General features: G+C 32.2%; 1 protein-coding gene across 8 annotated transcripts in view; it reads left to right on the top strand.

The window, feature by feature from the left end:
- Window positions 1-22,019, top strand: part of MAGI2 (membrane associated guanylate kinase, WW and PDZ domain containing 2) — a 1,312,004-nt gene that overhangs the window by 567,661 nt on the left and 722,324 nt on the right. The window lies entirely within an intron of this gene.

The raw sequence follows: 22,019 nt of genomic DNA on the forward strand, positions 1-22,019 counted from the left end.
ACTGCTATAAAATGGATTTGATTCTTGCACAAATAAGAAACGTGCAAATATATGGTGATGGAAGAAGAACTGACGCTGGGTGGTGAACACACAATGTGAGACATAGATGATATATTACAGAATTGTACACCTGAAGTCTATGTAACTTTACTAACAATTGTCACCCCAATAAACTTTAATTTAAAAAAAAAGAAACCTATTTTGATGGGAAAATTTTAAAAACTATTATTTTAATTATGGAAATTTTGTTAGTTAAGGAGAAAAGATGAAAAAGAATCTTTTACAGAAGCTGAAAGATCTTCCTTTATCGCCAATTGCCCATACTATATACAAGTTTTCTAACATTAAATATCAATTGATTCAAAGTTTGAAAAATCACGAGTATTTTTCTTTAGCTTTAGATGAGTCATACAAAATAAGAGACACTATCCAATCAATTCCTTGGATATTTTCTCCTTAGAAGACTTCCAAATTTACAAACAAATTCATTTCATGGACTAAATCAAGTTCATAGAACAGAAATTTTTGAATTTTAATTATCAGAGAAGAATTTTAGCTAGATATGAAAAATTTAATTTTCATTATCATGGTTCCAAAATGTTACATAAAAAGTCTGAATTTATTGAAAGTTTAAAACAAGACTGGTGTTTTTCTTATGGCTTTATTTCACTGTACGATGTCAAAAATATTTGTGCTGAATTTTTTGAAGCAGACTCTATGACAAATGTCATGGATACACTTGTGAAAATCACATATATCAATATTTATATCTATTGATATATATGCTATGAATCATCATCAGTTTATGGAACCATTGAAATACATAGAATAAAACGAACTTAATGATGTTGTGTTCTTTACTAGTACTCTTTGAATCATGGAAAGTAGTCACAAAGATTTAATGTATTATGAATTCCAACTCAAAATTTTCATGAAGGAAATGCTTGCCAGATAGTCAATAAGACCTAAATGGCAGTATGTTACATTGTCTCACTGATATCATATATTAGGTAAATAAACTAAATTTGAAGCTCTAAGAAAAGAAAATACTTACTTGTGATTTATGGAGACAATCACAAGAATTTATGTTGAAATTGAAACTTTCCATAATACAAATCAATGAAAATTATTTTTAGCATGAATCAATGCACAGGTCTAATTGCCAGCAACAGCATTTTGTCAATCTTGTAGCTCCACAAAACACATGAAATTTGAAGAATGCTTTGTTGAGATTAATACATTTAGAGTTGTTACAAATATATGCAATTGTTCCTTGAATTCAATATTATTGAGTTGACATAGAATTAGAGAATTTACTTCACTTGAACATAGATTTTGAAACTCTTTTGATTCAAAGAGTCAAATATTCTTCTAAAAAAGGTAAACTAGTTTTGTATACAGTTACTGGAAATTACTATGTTTAGAATAACCTGAGTGTGTGAAATACTTTTTAATTTCTTTTTATTTCAGAAAAAAATTATGTTTATGGGAAATTTGTGAAGATAGTAGAGTTCCTGTATACTCTACACTCAGTTTCCACTATTATTTATTATATATGAGTGTGGCACATTTGTCACAATTAATAAACCAATAGTGCTACATTACTATTACTATTAATAAAAATCTGTATGTTATTCAGTTTGACTGGATTTTTAACTAATGTCTGGTTCCTTTTTTAAAATTCCATCCAGGATACCACATCATATTTAGTCAGCAGGTCTCCTCCTCTTGGCTATGGAAATTTCTCAGACTTTCATTTGTTTTTAATGACCTTGACACTGTTAGGCATGTTGGTCAGGTATTTTTCAGAAAGTTCATCTTATGTCTGATGTTTTTCTTTCATGGTTAGAGTAGAATTATGTATTTTGTGAAATTGCAAAGGTAAAAAGCCATTTTCCTCACATCATATCCAGGATACATACTATCAACATGACTTACCACTGTTGATGTTGACTTTGATCACCTAACTGAGGTAGAGTTTGTCAGCTTTCTCTACTGTAAAATTAGTTTCTTTTCTCCTCTTTCCATGCTGTACTCTTGGGTAAGGAGTCACTAAGCACAATCCACACTTAAGGGGTAGGGAGTTGTGCTCCACCTCCTTGAGGCTGAAATAGCTATATAATTTCTTTGAAATTATTTTGTATGGAGAGTTGTCAATTCTTCCCCATTTATTTATTTATAAAATCATTTATTTATATTACTATGGAATCACGTGTACTTATCTTATATTTTGGGTTATAATTCAATGCTATATCATTTATGTTGTTGCTCAAATTATGTGTGTGTGTGTGGTAAGCACTTCCTTATTTCCTGACAACATAAAAGGTTTCAGACTCATCTTGTATATTTTCTAGCCCCATCTTAGAATAATGCATTTCTCTAAGGAGTCCTGGTTCCTTTCATTGGAGAATGGTATTAGAAACCAATATCTGCATCCTAGGAGTGCTTGTTGCTCCTGGGGTGGTGTTGCTACTAGGCCTTTTTAGCTGACAGAACAAGGAACTATATGTGTGTATACTAACCTGTGTATTTACACATATTTATAAATATTTCTATATGTAACCATCTGTACACGTATCTATATTAAGGTAAACATGAATTCATAATGATGTCTCCAACTCTAATCCATTACCACATAGATTATTCTCCTCCCTTTGACTGCTTATCTATATATAACCTCCTGCTACAATTGAGAAATTTGGCTCTCCCCATCCACCACCCATTTATTTAATTGCTGAATTCATATATATATATATATATATATATATATATATATATATATATATATATATATGGTAGTTGCATCAGAATTGTTAATTGTTAAAATTGTTAAAAATGAACTCCATTTTTTTTTTTTTTAAGATTTTATTGGGGAAGGGGAACAGGACTTTATTGGGAACAATGTGTACTTCCAGGCCATTTTTGAAGTCAAGTTGTCCTTTCCATCTTAGTTGTGGAGGGTGCCGCTCAGCTCCAGGTCCAGTTGCCGTTTTCTAGTTGCAGGGTACACAGCCCACCATCCCTTGAGGGAGTCTAACCGGCAACCTTGTCGTTAAGAGGATGCTCTCCAACCAACTGAGCCATCCGGGAGCTCAGTGGCAGCTCAACTCAAGGTGCCGTGTTCAATCTTAGTTGCAGGGAGCAGAGCCCACCATCCCTTGTGGGACTCGAGTTGAACTGGCAACCTTGTGGTTGAGAGACCACTGGCCCATGTGGAAATCGAACCAGCAGCCTTCGGAGTTAGGAGCATGGAGCTCTAACTGCCTGAGCCACCGGGCCAGCCCTCCATTCATTTTTAAAGTTCTTCAGGTCAACACTATTTCTCCTCAACCCCATCAGTGAGGTTGTTTCCTACATTTGTATTTCAGTTAGATGCTTTTCTCACATTCTGCTTTCTGCTCTAGGATTCCCCTGACCACCTAAATGATTTTTTTAATTTGCATATAACAAGATTCACTTATTGTTCTATGGACTTTGACAAATGCATCGTGTCATGTAGCCAACATTGCAGCATTATACAGAATAGTTTAATTACAGTAAAATTCCTCTGTGCTTCACCTACTTATCACTATCCCCATGTCCAACAAATCCTGGTAACCACTGATCTTTTAACCATCTATAGTTTTACCTTTCCAGAATGTCAAAAATTTGGAATTCTACTGCATATAGCTTTTTGAGTCTGGCTTCTTTCATTTGTCAATACACATTTAAGACTCTTCCTTGTCTTTTTGTGGTATTGAATCTTATTTGTTTTAATCCCTGAATAGTATTTCATTGTATGGGTGTATCATAGTTTGTATATCCGTTTATTTATTGAAGGACATCTTGATTGCTTTCAGTTTCTGGCTTTTATGAATAAAGCTTCTATATTCATTCATGCAGAGTCTTTTTGATATGTAGATATGAGTTTTCAAATCAGTTGGAAATCCACCCCCATTTTACAATTGGATAGATAAAAACCAAGGTAACAAATAGCTTATACCAATGCTTTATAAATAGTAAACCTTCAGTAAATATTGACTAATAAATACAAGCATTATTTTCAGAGAAGATAAATGGGGATTTAGATACTTAGAAGAGAAGAAAACACCAAATTGAGTCTTAGCTGAAGAGTGAGAGAAGATAATAGGTTTGTGTTGAATCTCCAAAATCAGTTTTATCTCCTCTTTGATTATAGTTTTTATAGCTAATTTAGTCTATTTGCTTTTATTATTTTGTATTTCTTTACATAGTCACCATTAGGAGAGATGAGTACACTCAACAGACATCTTCTTTTATCTTTATTTAAATGTATTTCTCAATAACCAAATGTCTGCATCTAACTTGACAGTACATTGTTGAATTTCATTCTTTTACTTAATATAATCATGGAAAGTGAAAAGACTAATCTGAAAAACTATCAGAATTTAGTCTTTATTAATTAAAGCACCTTTTAAAATGCATTTTAAATTTCTCTCTGTGTGTGTGTGTGTGTGTGTGTGTGTGTTGATGAATATAAAATGCAAGAGAAGATGACAATACCAGGAACATTAGGTATTAAGCAACAACAATGAATATTTTGAGAGGGCAGCAGTTGAACTTGACTACTAAGTTGCCACTGGAAATTTTTCTGTATTTTCTTAATATAGACTGAAAATTTCACCTTCCATTTTAGAAGCAACATTTTCTTTTGATATCTAACAGCTCCTATTCCTCTGTCTTCCCTCCTTTTCATCCACCATACGCCTTCTTTGTGCCCTAAAAAGATTTCTTTAATTTGCTACTAAAATAGGTAGTGGTGTATTTCAAACTGATTTCTCAAGGCTAGAAATCCAATGATTTGATCCCAGTTAAATCATCCTTCCCATGGGACACCAGTTTCAACCTACAATTACAGGACAGTAGTCTTAAGTGCTATGGACTTCTTTATTTTAAAAGGTCATTTATATTGACAAATAACCTTTTTAATTTGCCTTTCAATTTAAGTCTTAAACTGAAAATTCTGATTAATGAGTCACACTTTGTGAGTTGAGTTGTTCTCCCTAAGTCCCCAAAAGAGGAATGGTCATTGCCTTGGTGTTGTATATTTTTCATGGATCTGCAATAGTAAGTTTTCTGAACAGTAAACATATTTTATATTGATGCGAGTAATGCCCACATTTCATGGTAGTTGGAAATAACTTTATTTGGGAAATAGTTCAGGTAATATCCAAGTACTTCTAATCTTCCAGGTGCTTGCATAGTAAACTCATAACTTGTTTGACTCACAAAGTTAAAAGAAGGAAAACAGCATTTTTATTCTTCAACATAAGATCTCTGATTTTAATTGCTTTTGTTCTTGTTCGCTGAATGCTTCACGCATATTGTCTTGTTTAAAAAAAAAAAAAAAAAACAGGCAGTAGGAGGGGAAAAACTTTTTAGTAATGTATACCTACCCTTATATTGTCATTGTATTTTCCTACTGAAAAGAAGTTAATTATATATGTTGAGCATATGTCTGTGAAACTTTGGAAAATGTCATTTAAAACTGTTAACAAAACTGTTGAAGATAAAGAAAAAAAACAGGAAGCAAAAAAACAACACCCACACAAGCAAAATCCAGTTTTAGAAGAGTAACAACAGAAAACAACTTGAAAATAAACAATTTAATAGTAAAAACGCAATACCCTATACAGCATTTGAAGGAACTAAAGATGAGTTAAAGTATTATTCTTTCTATACTATAACTAAATGTCTCCCATTTAAAAATTACAAAGTTAAAACATACCAGTAGGAATTACAACTATCCCACTGCTATAGGCTTTGACTAGCATTTTGAAAATGATTAAAATATGTGCTTTCTAAGTATTTTGATTTCACAGAAAATATTTCTTTGCTATCTTTAATGGAACCATTAATCTGGTTGTAACTTGAAAAAACTTAGTCTATTTCCATTAAAGTAAAACTATGGAAAGTCATCTTTTTATATTTGGGTGATACAGTCAGAATAGAATTAAACAGTAAACCAACTTTCCAATGTATGGTCAGTTCTTTTTAAAAAATCTCTACTCATGATTCCTGCTCATCAAGTGTAAAAAATAAATGTCAATAGATATGGTCAACTTAAAATACATACTGTGATTATCAAACTAGATCATTTTCTTTCATTCCCAATTTGTTTATTTTTAATATATATTTTTTTCAATTATTGTCGACATACAATATTATATATTTCAGGTGTACAAGATAGTGTTTGCACATTTATGTAACTTACAAAGTGATCACACCAATAAATCCAGTACCCATCTGACACCATACTTAGATTACAATATTGACTATATTCCCTGTGCTATACTTTAAAATTACATTCCAACAACTATGTTGTAGCTACCAATTTGTATTTAGTAATTCCTTCTCATTTTTCTACTATTCTTCCACACCCCCTCCCATACGGCAACTGTCAAAATGTTCTCTCTATATATATCAGTTTCTTTCTGTTTTCTTCGTATATTTTGTTTTATAGATTTCACATATAAGTAACATCATGTTTTTTGTCATTCTCTGTCTGATTTATTTCACAAAGCAAAATACTCTCTAGGCCCATCCATGTTGTAAATACCGTGTTTCCTTGAAAATAAGACCTTAGCTGTGAGGTCTTTGTCAAGTTATGTAACCACTCTGAACCTCTCATTCCTCGCTTATAAAATGAAGACAATGCTATGAAACATATTTATGAGAAATGTTTATTCAATCATTCAACAGATACTCATATGCAGTCTGATTAAGTTTGTGAACTTGTTGCAACAATGTTGCTAACTTTCTTTATATGAGAGGGATTATTCATTATGAATTTGTACCAAGTGGACAAACAGTTAACCAACAGCTAACCAAGTTTACTATCTGGAAGTGCTGAAAAGTCTGTGTGGAAAAGTTAGATGATCTGAACTTTTCTCCAACAATTCATGGCTCTTGCATCACAACAATGCACCAGCTCACACGGCACTGCCTGTGAGGGAGTATTTAGCCAGTAAACAAATAACTGTGTCAGGACACCCTCCCTACTCACCTGATCTGGCCCCCAATGACTTCTTTCTTTACCCAGATAAAGGAAACATTGAAAGGAAGACATTTTGATGACATTCAGGACATCAAGGGTAATATGACGACAGCTCTGATGGCCATTCCAGAAAGAGTTCCAAAATTGCTTTGAAGTGTGGACTAGGTGCTGGCATCGGTGCATAGCTTCCCAAGGGGAGTACTTCAAAGGTGACCATAGTGATATTCAGCAATGAGACATGTAACACTTTTTCTAGGATGAGTGTGTAAATTTAATTGTCCAACCTCGTACATGCCTACCGTGTGCTGGGAGTTGTTTTAGGCATTGAAGATAGAGCACTAAAGGAAATAGTCATTGTTGTCATGGACTGTACATTCTAGTGGGGGAAATAGACAACAACAACAACAAAACAAACGTGTAATTCTATAACAGGCTGATAAGTATGGGAAAGAAATATAAAGCTTAGTGAGATAATGGATAATGAGGTGCTATTTTAGAAATAGGATAAATAAAAACATATGTGTTAAATGCACAACAGGATTACAAACTACAGAAGCAAGCGTATACCATTTTAATTTTTGTCAAAGGTGATATTTGTTATACATAATTTAATGGTATTTCTGATGCAAAGTTAAGGTGAGATTAGGTTATAGGATTTTTTAGAGAACATAAATCATGTAGCTTTCTAGTAAGATTTATTAGGATAACTAGTGCCTCACCTTCCTCTCTTCTTTGAATGGCCTTCCATTTTGCTTTTTAGTCTATGGTTTTTAAATTTATTTTTAAATGTTATTTTTAAATTAATATGTAAAACTGGATTTTTCGACGTACAGTTTGAATTTTGTCACACGTGTAGATTTATATAACCACTACCATCATCAGGATACAGAACACGCTCCCAAAGTTCTCATGGGGTATCACTTTGTGGTCATACATTATAGCCATACTTAATCTCTGACAACAACTTATCTGTTTGCCATCACCATAGTTTCTCCTTTTTGACAATGTCGTATAAATTGAATCAGGCACTATGTAATGTATGAAGACTGGCTTCTTTCACTCAGCATAATACCTTTGAACTTCATCCAAATTTTTGTATTTATCAATCGTTTGTTCCTTTTATTGCTAAGTAGTATTCCATCCTGTAGATGTACCACAGTTGTGGGTTTTTCTTTTGTTTTGTTTTGTTTTTTTAATACATTTGTCCATTGAAAGACATTTGGGTTGCTTCCAATTTTGGCTATAAAAATTCATGTATATGTTTTGTGTGAATACATGTTTTCGGTTTTCTAGAGTAAACACATATTATATGGTATTTGACTTTACAAAAAGTTGTCAAACTTTTTTTAAGAATGGCTCTACTATTTTGCATTCTCACCAATGTATGAGAGTTCAGATTGCTTCACATCCTCACCAGAACTTGGTATTGTCAATAGTTTTTTTTTGAAGCTATTCTAACAGGTATGTAGTAGAATCCCACATCATTTAAATTTCTCTGATAATAAACATGTTTTTATATGTCTATTTCCTTCTATATATCCTCTTTATAAAGTGTCTTTTCAGGTTCTTTTCCCAATTTTTATTTGGTTATTTAATTTCTACCTTTTGAATTTTGAGATTTTTAAAAATATATTCTGGATAACTGTTATTTGTCAGATATATGATTTGCAAATAATTTATCCCAGTCTATAGCTTGTCTTTACATTATCTTAACAAAAACTTTCACAGAGCAAATGTTAACATTTGATAAGTGTTGGACTTTGATGAAGTCCAATTTTCAATTTTTTTTCTTATGGATTATGCTTTTGGTGTCATGTCTAAGAACTCTTTGCCTAACAGAAAGTAATATACAATTTCTCCTATATTTTCTTCTAAAAGTGTTACATTTTAGATTTATAGCTGTAATCCATTTAGAATTGTTTGTATATGATGTAAAATTTAGGTTGAGGCTCATATCTCTGCATATAGATATCTAATTGTTTCAGTATCATTCGTTGAAAAGATTATCCTTACTCCATTTAATTGCCTTTGCATTTTTGCCAAACATCAATTGACTATGTCTGTGTGGGTCTATTTTAATAATCTCTGTTAGGCTCCATTAATCTATATGTCTATCTTTTTACACATACCACTGTTTTAATTATACTTTACCTTTATTATAAGTCTTAAAATCAGTTATATGATTCCAAGTGTATTCTCCCTTTACAAAAAACTTTACTTATACTAACTCCTTTTCCTGTCCATATAAATTTGGGAATCAGCTTGTCTGTACCAATAAGACCCCTGCAGGGATTTTAATTGGAAGATCATTAAATCTATAGAGCTATTTGGAGATAATTAGTATGGACAATATTGAATCTTTCAATTATGAACACAGTATATCTCTCCACTCATTTGAGTATTTTGATTTCTTTCATTAGCATTCAATTGTTTTCAGCATAAGTATCCTGTAAATGTTTTCTTAGATTTATGCCTACATATTTTATTTTTAGAGCTTTTGTAATGTTTTAAACTTTGATTTCCAATTATTTATTGCTTGTATATAGAAATATAATTTTTGTTTGTTAAGTTTTGTGTTAGTTTTCTGTGTTGTGCAATAAATTACAACAAACCTAGTGACTTAAAACTACATACAATTATTATTTCACATTTCTGTTGGTCATGAATCTGGAAATGACTTAGTTGGGTTGTCTGGAAGATCAACTGGGCAAGGATGTGCTTCAAAAATCCTTCAGATTTTTTTGGTAATCTTAATTTTCTTGTGGCTGTAGGACTCAGGGCAGCTTGCTTCTTCAAAGGCACTAAAGGACATGGACACTCTAGAGATAGTCTTCTACCAAGAAAACCTGTGTAACATAACAATCACAGGAGGGACCTCACATCTGTTTTGGCATGTTTTATTGATTAGAAGCAATTCACAGGTACTACCCACATTCACAGGGAAGAGATAACACAAAGGCATGAATACTAGGAGATGAATATCATGGAGATAGATGACTTTCCACCACACACTTGTATCCTGTGACCTTACTGAGCTTTTTCTGTTTTTGTTGGCTTGTGTGTGTTTGTTTGTGTGTGTGTGTGTGTGTGTGTAAATCTTTTAATATTTTTTATGAAGACAATCATTGCCCAAGAATAGAGAAAATTTTATTTTTCCTTCCTAAGCTGTATGCCTTTACTTCATTTTCTTTTCTTCTTGCATCAGCTAATTCTTCTGCTGTACTGTAGAATATAATTGGTAAGAGCAGATATCCTTGCCTTGTGTCAGGTCTTAGGAAGGAAACATTCAGTCTTTTACCGTTAAGTGTGTTAGTTGTAAGTATTGTGTAGATGCACTTTATCAGTTGAGAAAGTTACCTACTATTTCTAGTTTGCTTAAAGTTTTAGTCATTAATTGATAATGAGTTTTATTAAATGTTTTTTAATGCATCAATTACATCATATACTAGACTTAATATGATGGTCACATAGCTTGATTTTCAAATATTGAACCAGCCTTCCTTGCATTCCCAGGTTAAACCTCACTTGGTTGTGGTGTTAATTCTTTTTATGTATCACTGATTTTATTTGATATTATATTGAAGATTTTTACATCTGTGTTAATGTGGGTAATAATTGGAATATCTTTCTTAAACTATCTCTGTCTGATTTTGCTATAAAGTTAATGCAAACCTCATAAATGCAGACGGTAAATATTCCTTCCTATTCTATTTTCTGGAACAGATTGAATAAATTGGTGTTACATGTTTTTTAAATGTTAGGGGATTTGGCAATCAAATCATCTGGGACTGCCACTACTTACTATTCAGAGTTGTCAAAAAGCTGTCCCATGCATTCTGTCTCAGTTTTATAGCTGCACTCAGTGGGAGAGACTGGGCAAATAAGGCTGTGTATCTAACCCAGAATCAGAAATATAGACTGGTTTTATGATTTCTTATATGTGTTTCAATTCCCAGCTTTGGAAGTATAGTCATTCTTTTGTGACTTCCATTTTGGAAGTCACAAAATGGTTAAGCTGGTTAACTGTAACACTTTTTCTTTAGCATGGTTTGTTCCCATTAGTGCCTCCAAACAATGGACTCATCAGCCCAGTTTTAACTACATTAATAGATGTGATATTCATACCAGATTTTTTACTCTGATGTTCCTTCATTATCGTCATGTGATGCTTACCCAAAAAAGTCCAGTGGAGAGTAGAGCCAGATCACTACTATAAAAACATTAAGTGTACCAATTTTGTTCTTCAATAAATTCCAGCCTTTTAGCAAATATATATATATGTATATATATATATATATATATATGTATATATATGTATATATACATATATATACATATATATACACACACACATATATATATATATATATATATATATATATATATATATATATGTGTGTCTCAGTACAATACCTGGATCTAATATTCACGTGCTACTATATTGGGCTGGTTTTAAATTACGTTGTATTATTTCAAACGATACCTGTAAAATATGCAAGCCAAAAATTTATATAGACATTCTATGTCTGAAAAGCCCAGGCAAAAAAAATTTAATCTCTAAACCAGAAGTTGTAAAGATCCGGATAAATATTTTAGACTTTGCAGGCTACACGTATTTCTATCACCTGTTCTTCTTGTTTTTCTTACAACCTATAATTAATTTTTTATTTCTGCTGTAACAAATCACCACAAAAATGGTGGCTTAAAAAAAAACAACCACAAATATATCTTACATTTCTGTAGAAGTCTGACATAGGTCTCACGGGACTAAAATCAAGTTCTCAGTAGGGCTGCATTCCTTCCTAGAGGCCCTAGGGGTGAAACTACTTCTTTACCTTTTCCAGATTGTAAAGGCTGCTCACATTCCTTTGCTCGTGGTACCCCTCTTCCATCTTCAAAGTTAGCAGTGTAGCATCTCCTTGACACATCTTCTGTCCTCTCATCTTCCTCTGACCGTAGACAGCAAAGGTTCTCCACTTTTGAGAACACATGGTATTAGAGTGGGCCAGCCCAGATAATCCAGGATAATCTCTTCATTTTAGGTTCTTAATTTAATCACATCTGCAACATCCCTTTTCCCTTGTAAGATAACATATGCACAAATTCTGGGGATTAGTATGTGGGTATCTTTTGAGGAGAAGAACTTATTCAGCCTATCATACAACCCTTTAAACATGAAACAATTACTCTTAGTTCAGAGTTGCCACAAAAACAGACCTCAGGCCAAATTTGAACTACTATAAACTGTGCAACTTGTTACATGGGAGGAAAATTTTAATTCTTTTTGTGCTTCCATATTCACAGGTAAAGCTAGATAATGAAAATAATTTACATAATGAAAATTAAGGCAAAAACTTGTTTTATACTCTTAATAACTTGGGAAATGATCAATGACATTTATAAGGAATAAGAATGTGTGATTTTTAAAATTCAAAGACAAAAGCAAACTCACAATTGAAAATTTGCATGAATTACTAGACTCTGGATAAAATTCCAAAACCATTTTATTATGATATATGTAAATAGCTACATCAATCATACAATTTAAGTTTGTTTATTACATGTTACAATATTTCATCATTTTCTAGCTATATTAACATCCCCCTAGGTCTTCAAATTATTATAAATTAAAATACAAAAGATGCTTTTTCTCCTTTTTACTGACAGCACACAGCATATTTTTTTTCCAAATTTAGTCCTTTATGTTATATGCACTTTCCATAATACAATAAATCCAATGCATTGATAATTTAAAATTACACAAGATATACTCAACTTCCAATAAAACTTGAAGACTTAGGCAGATAACCAGTTTTTGAAAATTTAGAACCAATATTTGATATTCATTTTCAAAATAACCAAACTCTAGATGCTCTGTAGTTGTGGGTTTCTAGCCCATTAATTGATCAGAAGGATAAATCCTAAAAAATAAAGTACAGAAAGATTTTAAGTTCCACATGCAATAGAACAAAAAGCAAAGAATATCAATATAAAGTTTATTAAAGTTTTGCCATTTATATTTATTTCCTACAATTTGAAATATGTTTTAGAAAATCAATGACTAGTCATTCCTAAAACTTCTTAATTGTTTATTATTAACAAATTATTACTTATTTTTCATTTGCTATATGACATTACTATGAGTTTAATGCATGGAAATAAAAAGACAATTCTTTACATTTTGGTAGGGAAAGAAGTGAGTTTGTTTTAATGAGAAAAAGCCAACATTAAAATTTCATTTGTGGTCATGTTGTCGTTATCCAGAATGATAAAGAGAATAATTAACTGCTAGTTCAATTTTCCCATTCTAGTACCATTTTGATATTTTCAAAACAATTTACAGTTAAATATTTCTATAAAAAAACAAAAAGTTCCTTTGTCACCATCAATATTATCCCTGCTCCAATGCATTAAATAAGATTCTAATAATATGTAGATGTATTTTATAATAGTGGAACAATTCATTTGGTAAAATTTGGCTTCGTAATAGCTGAGCAGTCTTTACAAGTGAATTCTTTGTAATTGTAATTTTTAACTTAATACATAGATATTGATTGTAGGTATTTTGGAGTAGAGAAATAGTGTTTAATCTCTAGGGTAGAGTATGATCAATAATTTAATATCCCTTCATGAATATTTTTAAATTGACTTCTCTCAGAAGTATTACCAACACTTTAAAATTATTTGAAGCTCTAAACACCAATGTTGAATAGTTATAGTTATGTGAAAACAAATTTTCTATCATTTCTCAGGAAAAGAATGCACCAATTTCATCACCAACCTTTCTTTAAAAAAAAAAAAAAATTACCTTCTATGTCACCTAAAGAAATTTCTTCATCTTTCATCAATTCTCATATATCTTGGAAAACTTTAGGTATATCTACCTAATTTATGTACTTGACTTGAAAGATTTCAGGTAAAGAAAATTCTGAATTTCACAAGATACTCAAAGTTATTAAAAGTGTTCAGAAATTAGGATTTAAGAGTTGTTATATCAACTGTTTTCATAATTAGGTTACCTGAAATCTGAGGCAATTTTTTACTTTTTAGATTGAAAACTGCATTTCAACACTGTGCCAACCAATCTGTTTGATTAAGTTAAATATCCTAGAGACAGAGTCACCCGATTATTCTGGAAATTACTGCTGCTTCATAATAGCTGAGTTTTAGTTGCATGATGTTTTCTTCTTTAAAAAAAAAATCATCAATATATTTTTTTATGTCTTTGGGAGATCAGTAAATAACATTTTCTCTGCATACAACCAGAAACAATCGAGTAATAAGAAAATATAGTGAGGCAAAAGGGAAACCAAATATCACTTTCATTACTGATGAAGCTGGTATTAGAGAATGTGCCTCACATCTCTAGGTTAGAAGCTTCCTAATGCTGAGCACCCAAATTAAATAGACTCACTTACAACGTAACTATGTCAACTGTGGGTGGTTCACCTCCCAGACAAGAGGAAAGGATCTGGTTGCACATACACAGTTTCTCTTTCCAGAATCCCAATCCAATTATCACTTTTCTCCAGAGGGAATAACGTTAAGGGGGACACCCATGTCCATTCACATGGAAGTTAACTTTAAGAGTAGAGATAAAACATTCCCCCAATACTATACTTTCTACGTTCATCAATTATAATGTTGAAATAGATCATCTACCAAGACATCTGTCTACTGTCTCTCCAATCATGGAGTGTATCCTTTGCATGAACCATGTGTATCCTGATGAGTATAAAAGCTTAACCAGTCAGTGAAATGCCCAGATCCAGTATTAAATTGTAAGTCTATAGTCTGAAATCCCTCCTGCTCTTATCCCTGCTGAAATCCCTCAGCACTTATACACACAGATATATTTTTATATTTTCACCATAGATATTGTAGGTGATTAATAGTTGATCTGTTTAAAGTATTCAGGATTAAGAAATACTATTTCTTAGAACATGAAAGGATGTTGGGTCCCATTTAATTCACTGTAGTCATTGACTGTGTGTGCTCCTGACAGAAATAAAGTTCATGGACTGAAAAAAAGATGCCAGCATGTTGTTGATTAAAAGTTCGGGTCACATAGCCATATGACATCATGGCTCCTGCCATCTCTCTGGGTGAGTAACCTCTGCTGAGGGAGGGCTCCCACACCTCCACCACCAACAGCAAGAGCTATGTGGTCCACCTGCCTATTCAAATTAATGCTCCTTAACCCACCACACAAACCTTTAGTTTCCATCAAGTAGATTTCCTTAGTGTATGCCTTACGCTATGCTTTTTTCCTACTTCCTTAAATTTAATGTTCTGTCCCTTCTTTCTGTTCTAGCTTACCTTGTTATTTTTAGTAATTCTATGCCATAAAAGTCAGCTCAAGTGAGTCTGTCCACCACTGCTACAGCTCAGTGCCCATTGAGCAATCTAGTCTCAGAAGACATAGAGCCCTTGTTTAAACTACAAATTCCACTAATCACTTAGCTCACTTTCCCATTATTTGGGGGGTGTTAGTCATAACTCTCTAGTAGACAGTAAACAGCTCAAAACCCAGGACTGTATATCTCTTTTTTATTCTCTACAGTGTATACTCTAGTAGGCAGTATGTTAACGGGTGCTGAAGTCAGTCAGACCTAAGTGTAGAGCCAGACACTGGCATCTGCTATTGATGTAATCTTCAGCAAGCTACTTCTAAGCCTCAGTTTCTTCATCTGGAAAATTGAGACTGTTCTAAAGATTAGATGAGATAATGTATTCAAAGGACTTAGTATGATACGTGGAGTATAATATTCAATAATTTTAGTAACTATTATTGTATTCTTTAATGTATTTTCATAGTTAGGATGAACTTTTTGATGAAGTAACCTACATTTTTTTTCCTATGGAAGCTTATCCACCAATGCTCATTTGGAAAATGTGCAGCCTTTGGAGACCACCCTAGTGCAAAACTAAGATGGATGAGAAAGAGCCATTGAGATTCTTTAGTTCTTAACTTTCAGAATGGTGTAGCTCAATTATTTTCAAATATGATCTGGAGAACCCAAGTATCCATGAATTAATACATTTTCATAATAATTCTAAAATATCATGTGCTTTTTTACTATCATTGTCTCATGAGTGCACAATGCAGTTTTCCAGAGGCTATGTGACATGTGATATTGCAACAAGCTGAATGAAGAAACAGGTTTGACAATACTGATGTCTTCTACTAACTCACACATTAAAGATATTATTCACAAGACATAAAACTGTCGCTCTTCTCATTAAATATTTTTTTTTGCAAAATCGTTTTTTGTTTCATGAAATACATTATTCACAGTAATACAAAGGATTATAATTATTATTTTTAAAGAATTAATAGATATTTTTTAAATTTCTCAGATTTAATACCTAAAGCTGTATATATATATATATATATATATATATATATATATATATATATATATACATATACACATATATGAATAGCTATAATCTGCATAAACAAAAGCATTTGTGGTCTCCAGTAATTTACAAGAATGCAAAGGAGTCATGAGATCAAAATGTTTAATATCTGCTTGTGTCTCTAATCCTCCCTGACTTTTAGTGGGCTTATACATATGGTCAGAAGAATGCAATAAATACATGTGCCAAATATGAATTGTAGTTATATGTTATTTCTGTATGGCTTTCCAAAATTTATTCTTTCTTTCTGAATGGTCCTTTACTCTTATATTTCCTGGTCCAATGACCATCTAAAAAAGAATTTCATGAAGTAAAATTGAGACATAATAAAATACTTGTAAAACAAATATAAATATTTCATAATATCATGTGATACTTTCATTGATAATAAATAAGTTATTTTTTAGTTTTTTTTTAATTAGTGTTAAGTGTACAAAACAACATAGTAATTAGACATTTATGTATCTCATAAAGTAAGAACCACAATAACTCTATTACCCATCTGACACTGTACATAGTTATTACAATATTGACTGTATTCCCAATTCTGTATTTTATATCCTCATGATTGTTTTTTTAATTATAGTTGACATTCAGTATTATTTTATATTAGTTTCAGGTGTGTAGCATAGTGGTTATACATTCATATAATTTATGAAGTGATCCCCCTGATAAGTCTAGGACCCATCTGACATATATATAGTTTTTACAATATTATTGACTCTATTCCCCATACTATACGTTACATCCTCGTGATCTTTTGTAACTACCAATTTGTACTTAACCCCTTTACCTTTCCTACCCAGACCTCTAAGTCGCCTCCTATCAGTGTTTTCTGTATCTATAAGTCTGTTTCTGTTTTGTTTGCTCAGTTATTCTATTCTGTAGATTCTGCATGTAAGTGAGATCATATGGTATTTGATTTTCTCAGTCTGACTTATTTCACTCAGTACAATACCCTCTAAGTCCATCCATGTTGTTACAAATGATACATTTTATTCTTTTTATGGCAGAGTAATATTCCATTGTAAAGACGTACCACAGTTTCTTTATCCAATTGTCTGTTGATGGGCATCTTGGTTGTTTCCTTGGCTGTTGTAAATAGTGCTGCAGTGAACATAGGGGTTCATATATCTTTTTGAATTAGTGTTTAAATAAGTTCTTTTGATCTAGTGCTCTAACTCTAGGCAGAATTCCACTGAGCCTTTGTGATGATGATGATGATGATGATGATGATGATGATAGTGTCACAGCTGATACTTATTAAATGCTCGTTATATGCCAATTAGTGCCCTGAGTAATTTAAATGTATTATTCACTTAATCTCCACAACAACATTTTAATGTAGATTAAGTCATTATTCACATTTTGTCTATGAGGAAACCGAAGCCTAATAAATTAAGACACTTAAGTAAGGTCTCACAGGCAGAATTGAAACTTGCTTTAGAGATCATGCCTTGTCTGTATTCAGAATCAAAACTCGGTCTCTCTAAGCATTCATTATCACTTAAAAGTAGAAGACTGTTTCTCTAGTTCTTATTTGTTTATTATGTTTTAAAAGTTAGTTAAAATTCAGACTAGAAACTTCTTTAAAAATCAAGAAAACTTGTTTTGTTTTTATTAGGTTGATGCAAAAGTGTGGTTTAAAACATTAAAAATAATTGCAAAAACCGCAATTACTTTTGCACCAACCTAATATTTCATGTATAATAATAGTATTGACTTTACATATCATGATGATCTTAATGATCTTGCCCAACAAATCAGCTGTCAGTTAACTTTGTATAATCAGTGATCAGTTATTATGTAACATAAACTCAGTGGCTTAAAACAAACAATAAATGTTTATTATTTCAGTTTCTTTGGGTCAAAAATTCCAGAATGGCTAAGGTGGAAATTCAGAAATGAGTCCAGCTCAGGGTCTGTTGGCCAGGGCTGCTGTCATCTGAAGACTCGATTGGTGCTAGAGAATCCACTTCCAATGTGGCTCACTCACAAGGCTGTTGACAGAAGACCTCAGTTTTCTGCTGACTAGTCACAGAGCTTCCTAACCCCATGGACCTCTCCCTAGATCAGGTTGGGTGTCTTCATGACATGGCAATTGGCTTCGCCCGGAGTGAATGATCCAAGGAAAAACAAGGTGAAACCTAAAATGTCCTTTATGATCTACCTTTAGATCATGTAGTGTTATTTCTGCAATATCCTTTTGGTTACACAGGTCAACCATGTTCAATATGGGAATTGACTACTCCAGAGCAAGAATATCAGGCGGAGAAATTATTTGGAACCATTTTGGAGGCTGGCTTATACATGTATTTTGATGTTTTGACTAAACTTCAATTAATAGTCAATTCTACTTTTCGACTTGATTTTTCTCTTATCGTTTTACCCACTTTCTTGCTCTTCTGCACTTACTTTTTTCCTCTCCCTCATCCCATATCTTTTATTGAGGTATACTTAAAAATTAGAAGGAGGGGAAAGCAGAGAGGAAAGATCATGGCCTGGGAATCTTTTAGGCCCAGACTTAATTTATAACTTTCTAATATTCTCATTAATAAAATTGGGATATTTATGCTTATCATGCAGGCTTATGGCAAGATTAAATGAGATTTATCATGTGATAACTGTTCAAGAAATATTAGTCCTGTATTCTTCAATTCAAATCTCTGTCATTTCTTATATTCTTCCTTTGAAAAATGCAACGTGAAAGTAATTAGTAAATACATTTAATATAACTTACCTTCAGTTTGGGCTTTTTTTTTTATTTTTTGTTGACACCATCCCCAGCTCCCTACCTAAACGTCTAGTGATGGTTCCAAGAAATTAGGTGATGTGTTAATTTTTTTGATCTTTTTAATTTTAACATTCCAGAGTACCCATGGATGGCATCTAGAAATATAGTTAGATATAGCCCTCAATATTTTGTTTTCATAATATGAATGAGAAGTAAGATATCAGTACTTTTTTCTTTATTTTGATAATGTTAATGTATTTTTATGATATTGCAAAGTGATAGCTTATCTCAGTTTATACTATTATACTAAAGGAACATAAAAGTTTATGCCTCTTTTTTCCAATTAGAGGCTATTTTCAGTCAATACGACCACTGACTCAGACTGTGCTGAAAATATCTGAAAACACAGTATTTGTCTATGTATATTTATTCATCTAAATAATGGATTTAATAGTTTGCCTTTATGAGAATCAATTATTTATTATTAGAAAGAGTTCTGGATACACGGAGAAATGCAATGTAAGTATGACCTAGTAGTTCTTGACTTTAGAATATATGTGACCATAATTTACACAACTTCAGTTCAGTCTGTAATGTGAAATTAAAAACAGGACATGGACATAACTGAAGCTTGATGCAAGAATGGCTTTCTTATTCTGTGATCCAGCTATCACAATTTTAATACTAAATGATTTGTCATTTTTTATTAACTAGAGTTTTTTTTCTCGATTGCGAACTTAAGATATAGTCCAGAATTTTATGAATGTCTGCAAATGTTATGTAAATTTTTGGTCACACATAAAGTAGCAATTTTCTTTTTCACTTGCGTTGAATTAACTTTTAAGTATCTGAGTCACATACATAAATATAAGCTATAAATATTATTCAGCACATGCTTCAGCATTTCCTTTTTCTCTTTTCCTGATGTTTCATTAGTGACATTTTTTTAAATCAAATTAACTAATCCTTGGTTTAGCCTCCAAATAGGAAATTGGTTCAGTGAGCATGGATATGAATGATAAAAGACTGCCCACTTAGAGGATGCTTTAAAATACTTTGCTCATTGAAAAAATATGTAAGCCTCCAGATTTTTCTGAAGTCAATGCTCTTAATTTTTTAGTTTGGATTTAACTGTGAATGGAAAACTTTGAAAAGCCATATAATCAATCCATCAATGTTATATTTGCTGGAGCCTGAGTTTCATACAACATCAAAGTGTTTTTATGGCTTTGATATTCTTTTTCCTCCTCTAATTATGTCAGCCCTAGATATATTGCATTTAATACTCTTTTCCTGGCTTGCTCTTATTAGCAGTTAACAATTTATGTAGAACATATCTAGAATTCCTGACATCAGTTACTCAACTTTTTTGGCTGATCAGTATGGTAGTGTTTAATTTAAGGCAAAAATAGAACATGTTTTCAAATTGTTCATGTAAATTGAAGATTATCTATTCTGTGTAACCACATATATACATGATCAGCAGATATGTGTGTATGAAAACTAGTGGTTCATGATAATCAGACCCTTTAATATTAAAAATAAAAATCCAAATATATGGTGATGGAAGGAGAACTGACTCTGGGTGGTGAACACACAATGGGATTTATAAATGATGTAATACAGAATTGTACACCTGAAATCTATGTAATTTTACTAACAATTGTCACCCCAATAAATTTAAATAAAATAAAATAAAAATAAAAATAAAAGTAATGAAAACTTTGGTTTACCAAAAACAAGCTAAATTGAAAACATTCAAAGGCACCAAGGATTACAGCAGTCAGAAAATGTCTTTTTAAGATGGATAAAAACAGGAACATCTCACTACCCTGCTATCTAACCTTGGCTTCTATTTGCATTTAGAACAAAATGCAAATCCGTAAACTTTTCATGTAAGAACCTAAATGACATAGCTGTTGCCCTGAAGGAGATTATGGTCAAATTTGGGATATAGGCATTAAACAAATACTCATAAGTATGTAGTTATAAATTGTAGTGAGTGGGATAAAGGAAAATGAAAAGGGAATTTGAGAGGTTAACCTGAAGAACTAAAACTTAGTTGGGGGGGCTGAGGAAAATATCTCTGAAGAAGTGATATTTAAGTTAAGATCTGAGGTATGGAAGAAGAGTTGGACAGGAGCATACCAGAAGAGAGAAGAATGTGTGTAAGAGCCTAAGAAAGGAAAGACCTTGATGAGATGGATGAGATGGAGAAAAATAAAGCTTTTGATGATGGATTATCCAAAATGAATGCCATGATGTATTAAAATGATATGTTCAGTTTTGTTAGTCAAACATCATTCTTTATGTACCTCAGTATTTTGTACATTTCATAGTATTTGGTGCGTATTAGATGACCAGTACACATTTAATGAATAAGTGTGTAAACAAGTTTAATGGTAGCAAAATTGGAAGGGAGTGGGGTAATGGTAGTATCTACCTCATGTGATTATGAGTCATAAATGAGATCACTAATAAACGGTGCTGATCTCAGAGAGCCTGGGGCATAGAAAGTGCTTGATAAATGCTAACTTAAAAAAAATGAAGTCCCTACTTTGCTTTTGTGCTATTCTGAATAACTATTACCTGAATTGCCTGAAGACAAACTAATTTTACAACTTTAAAGTGAATTAATCCCTATATATTACAAAAAAATTCTTATTAATTAGTTGAATTGGATGCTATCCATGTATTTCCCTCCCTGGTTCCTACATGGTTGGCAGTGATGAACTCCTTTCCTTTCACATACAAACACACACAGTCTTTTGGATGGCTGGTAGACAGTGCATCATCAATAAAAGTTTGGGGATAGATAATGGCCTCAAAGCTTGTACCTCCTTTCTG

Source organism: Rhinolophus sinicus, chromosome 4 (genome assembly GCF_057876585.1).
Source record: "Rhinolophus sinicus isolate RSI-liver-muscle chromosome 4, RSI-T2T, whole genome shotgun sequence".
NCBI classification, from domain to species: domain Eukaryota; kingdom Metazoa; phylum Chordata; class Mammalia; order Chiroptera; family Rhinolophidae; genus Rhinolophus; species Rhinolophus sinicus.